The 6,164-nt window shown below is 43.4% G+C and overlaps 1 protein-coding gene across 2 annotated transcripts in view; it reads left to right on the plus strand.

Moving 5' to 3' along the window:
• The window catches only part of 4932431L22Rikl (RIKEN cDNA 4932431L22 gene like), a 29,111-nt gene extending 25,669 nt beyond the window's left edge, over nucleotides 1-3,442 (plus strand). For both annotated transcript variants that reach the window (XM_039100308.2, XM_039100306.2), the window contains 2 exons: nucleotides 2,271-2,455; nucleotides 2,973-3,442. The gene's annotated coding sequence lies outside the window, so the exon portion shown is untranslated. The remainder of the gene's footprint in view (nucleotides 1-2,270; nucleotides 2,456-2,972) is intronic.
• The last annotated feature ends 2,722 nt before the right edge of the window (nucleotides 3,443-6,164 follow it).

A 6,164-nucleotide genomic window follows, 5' to 3' on the forward strand; every position in this document is an offset into this window, starting at 1 on the left:
ATAGTGTGTGCTTTGGTGGGAGAATTGGGCTCCCATGATGCCATGTAGTCTTGGTTCCTGTTGCTTGGTTTCCTGTGCTTGCCTATCACCATCAGGTTGTCTCTGGTGTTACCTTGCTCTGCTATTTCTGACTGTGGCTAGACTGTCTTATAGACCTGTGTTTCAGGAGTGCTGTAGACCTGTTTTCCTGTTTTCTTTCAGCCAGTTGTGTGAACAGAATATTCTGCTTTCAGGTGTGTAGTCTTTCCTGTCTACTGGTCTTCAGCTGTTCCTGAGGGCGTGTGTCCTGAATCCACCAGGCAGGTCACTTGGAGCAGAAAAGTTGGTCTTATGTCTGGTCTCAGGCCTGAAGTTGCTCCTAGGGTGCTGTGCTTCAGCTCTTGTGAGGGTGGCAACCAGAAGGGCCTGCCCTGCCTTTTCTCAGGCCGCTGTGCACAGGGTTCCCAGATGGCGTTAGGTGTTTTCCTCTACAGTCAGAAATGTGGACAAAGTGTAGTTGCTTCTGGCTTTCCAGGCGTGTCTGCCCCTCTGAAGGTTTAGCTCTCCCTCCCACGGGCTTTGGGTGCAGCGAGCTATTGACCGGGTCCCTTCAGATCCGGGAGGTGTCTGGACTGCAGGGGACCTGCTGCTTAAGTGCCCCTATCTTCCTGTTCCCAGAGGCGCTATACAGTTTCTTCTTGGGCCATGGATGTGGGCGAGGGTCGGCAGTATTGACGGTTTCTCCTGCTCTGCAGTCTCAGAAGTGCCCACCTGTCTGGGTGGTGAGCTCTCTGTCCCTTGGGGTTTGGGAGCAGGGAGCTGTGGGCCGGGATCAGCGAGGTTCGGGCTCCAGCTAAAAACCGGAAGTGTCTGGTACCAGAAGAATTTTACCTCTGTGTGTCCTGAGTCCACCAGGCAGGTCACTTGGAGCAGAAAAGTTGGTCTTACCTCTGGTCCCAGGCCTGAAGTTGCTCCTGTGGTACTGCGCTTCAGCGGTTCATGAGGGCAGCAACTAGAAGCTTTTTTTTTTTTCAACTATATCTGGGAACTGAGGGCTCTGCTCTCAGGTGTGCAGGCACACCTGCCAACTGGCTTTCAACTCTCTGTGCAGGCGGAAAACTGAAAGGTCCTGTCCCTGACTGCTCCTAGGTCCCTGTGCCCAACAGGCACAGATGGCACTAAGCAATTTCCTCTTGGGTTAAAAATGTGGACAGCAAGTATTTGTCTCCTCTGAGTTCTCCAGAGTGTCTACAATTCTGAGGGTCCAGATCTCTCCCTTATGGGATTTGCATGCCAAGATCTGTGGTACCAGCTCAGTTCAGTTACAGGCACAGCCAGAAACTGGAAGTGTCCTGTCCCAGTGGGCTTCTGCCTGTGTGTTCTGAGTCCACCTGGCAGGTCACGTGGAGCAGAAAAGTTGGTCTTATCTCTGCTTTCAGGTGTGTAGGCACTCCTGTCCTCCTGTCAACAGGTTTTCAGCTCTCAGCACAGGCAGAGACCCAAAGAGTTCTTCAACTGACTGCTCCTAAGTCGCTGTGCCCAGGGTGCACAGATGGCACTAGGCGATTTCCTCTTTGTTCAAGAATGTAGGCAGAAAGTATTTGTCTTCTCTGAGTTCTCAGGAGTTTCCGCACTTCTGAGGGTCCAGCTCTCTCCTCCATGGGATTTTGGTGGAGGGAGCTGTAGTAACTGTTTCGTTCAGTTCCAGGCATTGGAAGAAATCAGCCAGTTCCTGCTGCTGACTGCTATATTCCCTGAGTGTCCTCTTTGACAGAAATGTCTTTCAGACTATTCCCTCTCTCTAATTATACCCCAAATATTTGCCTTCTCACCCAAAGATTCCAACCCTGTCTATTCTAATAGAGTGCTACTGACTTCCACTATCCAAACGGCTCTCAGACCTTCTAAATATTATCTTCTGGGAGTGGACTTACTACGTCTATTTAATTGGGCCTCCAATCATTCTGTTGTGACCAAAAGAAATTCCAATTTACTACTTCTGATTTTTTCAGTGGCCCTCAGATTTCATTTTCCCTAAGTAGTCTTCAAATTTGCCTTTCTGACTAAGGAGGACCTTGTATTGTCCTCCTCTGATACAGGAAGTTTTACACACACACACACACACACACACACACACACACACACACACACATCCAAATTGTAGGACCTATAATATTTCAATCCTCCTGATCACAGGTTTAAAGTACCATAGCCCAAGCTTAGCAAGTACAACCCAGAACAGAAACTCACTGCCTCAAGGAGGAAACTAAAATGAAACCATTCATTCCTAGAGGTAGCAGCGGAAGATATGCTTGAGGAGGTGAACCAGCATGGGACTGTCAGCCAGATATTTTATGAATGCTCAGACTGCTACCTGACTGGGTAGCACATTCACTGCAGTGGGAAGATGATCGAGTCTCTGATGAGGATCTAGGGGCTGAACAGGTTGTACCTGGAATATGCTCCACTGCATGAGGTAGGCTGGGACTTTGATCTCATGTCAAGGAAAGAGTATGCAAATTTAAACTCTGCCCAACCAAATATGCTGGTTACCTCTACAAAGGACTTTTAGATTTGCAATTTCTACCCAAGAGGCCCTCACATATTTCCCCTCTGACACTGGGAGTCTTGTATAATTTTCATGACTCTTAGGTTCTCATTTCTTCCCCATGCCCCTTGCCCTCTCACTTCTCTCCAGTAGTCATACATCTCTGACTAGTGCTGGGACATTTTCAGTCTGAATATGAAGACATCAACAGTGACCACATACTCTAATGGGACCTTAAAACTCCATCTCTGGCCAAGGGCACTTCAGACATTCCTTTCTCATTACATGGGATCTCTATACCAGCATCTTTATTCAACAGCCTCTGGTCTTAACTTCTGGCTACACAGGTCTCCCACTTTGCTCAAAGAGACATCCCATTTACACAATGTGGGCAAAGAGGCTTTGGGCATTCTCCTGCTCATCAATATAACATTCCTCCCTTCAGGTCTGAGGTCTTCAGGGCAAGGAGATGCTGGAATAGCAGTCATCATCTTCAGGGCATTCATCATTAACAGAATGGTCCCAACCTTCTTGATCAAACATGGATGGTTGAATACAAACCTGCCAGGCTGACAAAGCACTAGAAACCAACCCACATCTTGGAACCGTGTTCAGGTTGCTGCACATCCTCCTGAAGATGCCACAGATGACATGGTTACTTTGATTGTTGTTGTTCTCTTCTTGGTGATGTTGTTTTCTTGTAAGTTTAGAAGAGGACTTCTTGTTATTTTGTTGTTATGGTAGTCATCTACTGGCATTAAAAACCAACAACTGGCTACTAAAATATTTCACATATTTTATTCTATTTGGAAATCACAATGTATACATATCTTTTCCCCTACTGTTTCAAAGACTTACCACTATGTCAATCTCTTTTACAAATGTAATCATTTTAACCAATATTCACATGAATATATATTTTATGTGCAAAATTATTTCCTGTTCTGTGTTGTTTTTCACTGGATGACAGTTTCATTTGAAGTCATTTAGAAGACCATTTCGTACTGATGTGTCTTTCAAATATGTGTTTTGGAGCTGATGGTGTATGATTGAATATCTCCAGCACCACAAACAGCTTCTGTAGCATTGCTGTCTAGTGGATTATAAGTATTAGTTATTACGCAACAATAACTGAAGCAATGAACATGTATGGGAAAGAGTTTTTAGGGTACAATCCGTAGAAACAGCCAGAAACAAAGGAAACCCTAGTTAATTTATCAAATCTATGCCAATCATAGAACATTCTGTGTTTTGTGAGGGTGTTTGTAGAAGACTTCTCAGTTTGAATGTCCAAACTTTATGTTTTAATTGGGGATAATAAACTCTCTCTCTCTCTCTCTCTCTCTCTCTCTCTCTCTCTCTCTGTGTGTGTGTGTGTGTGTGTGTGTGTGTGTGTGTGTGTGTGTGTGTATGTGTGTGTGAAGTAAAGGTAATGATTTTTAGATCATCATCACATCTATGTGTCTGTCTATCCATCATCTATGTATATAAGTATGAATGAATGCATTTATGTAGTTGTGTTTGCAAATATCTATCATCTATCTATTCCTCTCTCTGTTTATCCCCCCTCTGTTTATCTCTCATCTCTGAATATATGTATATATGTAGCTAAGTAGGTGTGGTAGTTTGAATATAATTGGTCCCCATAGGGCCATAGGCAGAATTAGGAGGTATAGCCTTATTGGAGTACGTATTTCCTTGTTGATGGAAGGGTGTCACTGGAAGAGGTGAGCTTTGAGGTCTCATACATGCTCAAGCCATATCCATATGCATTTATCCATCTGCCTGTCTGTCTAAGACCAGCTCTGACAGTGTGTTCAATAATCCAAGGAGGGGATTATGGTTTGGTACCATGTAAAGCAGGTACAGATACATTTACATGCTTGGTGGAAGAAGCAAGCTTTAAGAGCTCTAACAATTTTAAATACATGCATACACACATACACATTTGTCGGGTGAAGCAAAGCTTCAACCACTATACATACATGCTCACATTTGGTGAATGGAGCAAAGCTACAACTTTAACTTTTTCTCACACTGCTTGCTTATCCCTGCAAAATCAAGTAGTGTAAAAATGAAAATGTAATTATATTCTATTTTCTTCTAGTGTAATTACGAGTATATGTAAGAAAAAGCATGTCCCCAATATCCCCCCATGATCAACTGTTTATAAATTGTGGATTAAAGACAGCAAATTATTGCGAAGAACCCACACACATTCCTAAATAAGCGACTTGCTATAGATTAACAAGGTATAAGCAAACAAAGTAATTTGTAAGCCAGTTTCTCTTACTGGCAGGTTGCTATTTGCAGTTACAAAGAAATGATCACTTACTTTACTGTTTATCTCAAAAAAGCAATCTTATTAAAATTTTAAAAGAATCATAGAATTAAACTTTTATATAAAAACAATTAGCCAATTCTACTTTGAATTCTCACAGTGCACATCTATTCATTAACTATTTTTTATTAAATCATATCATTAAACTGATAGGAAAATGTGTACAAGGAATTAATCATCACCTGATTACCAGACCAGCTTTTGCAAGAAAGGCGTGCTTGTTGGTAGCAGTGGGGCTGCCATTGTTCTTGTTTCCTGATCTTAAAATCATCTGGAGATGGGGAGGGGGAGTGGGATGAGGACCTGTGGGACAGTGGCCAAGGAGGGGGGCAAACACTTGTTTGTAAAATTAAAATAAAATTAAAAAAGTAATCATTTGGTCTATACTCAAAAGTGTGCCTCTTTAAACTATAAATTCTCCTCTAAGGTTTTCTACATCAAAACCACTATCAAAAACATCTCTATTTTGTAGAGGAAAGGGTTTACTTGATTTATTCTTCCACATTATTGCGTATCATCAAGGGAAGTCAGTACAGGTATTTAAGCAGGACAGGAATTTAAGCAGGGCAGGAACCTACAGGCAGAAACTGGTGCAGAGACGATAGAGGGGTGCTGCTTACTGGTGTGCTTCACATGGCTTGCTCAGCCTGCTTTCTTATAGAACCCAGGACAATGAGCCCAAGGATGACACTACCCACAGTCCCTCTGCACACCCAGCACTAATTAAGAAAATGCCTTCCTAAGTTTGCTGGCAAATGGATGGAACTAGAAATTATCATGTGTGAGGTAACTCAAATCCAAAAGAACATGTATGGTATATTCTCAGTAATAAGTGGATATTGGGCAAAGAAAAGTACAGAATACCCAAGATACAATCCACAGAACTCATAAAGGTCAACAAGCTGAAGGGCCCAAGTGAGAACATCTCAGTCCCACTTTGGAGGGAGAAGAAAGCAACCAGAAGGGGGGATGGAGGGAGGGACTGAGGAGGGAAAAGGGGTGGAGGTGTGGGGAGAGGGGAACATGATTTGGTAATGGGTGGAATAAAAGGACAGAAACCCTGAGAGCTGGCAGAAAGAATGGAAACAGGCGACCTAATGGGAAGGAGTTTGGGAGGATTCTATAAAATATACTGGACAACTGGGAAGTGAGAGACCCTCAGGACTCAAGGAGGGGCTAGATGAAATGCCCTACAGTGGGGAGAGAGAACCTTCCACCAGCTGAAAGACAGATCATCAAGTGAGGGATACAGACAAAGCTCTGACCCATGATTCTTTTTTTTTGGGGGGGGGTTGT

This window comes from Rattus norvegicus, chromosome X, assembly GCF_036323735.1.
Source record: "Rattus norvegicus strain BN/NHsdMcwi chromosome X, GRCr8, whole genome shotgun sequence".
NCBI lineage: Eukaryota > Metazoa > Chordata > Mammalia > Rodentia > Muridae > Rattus > Rattus norvegicus.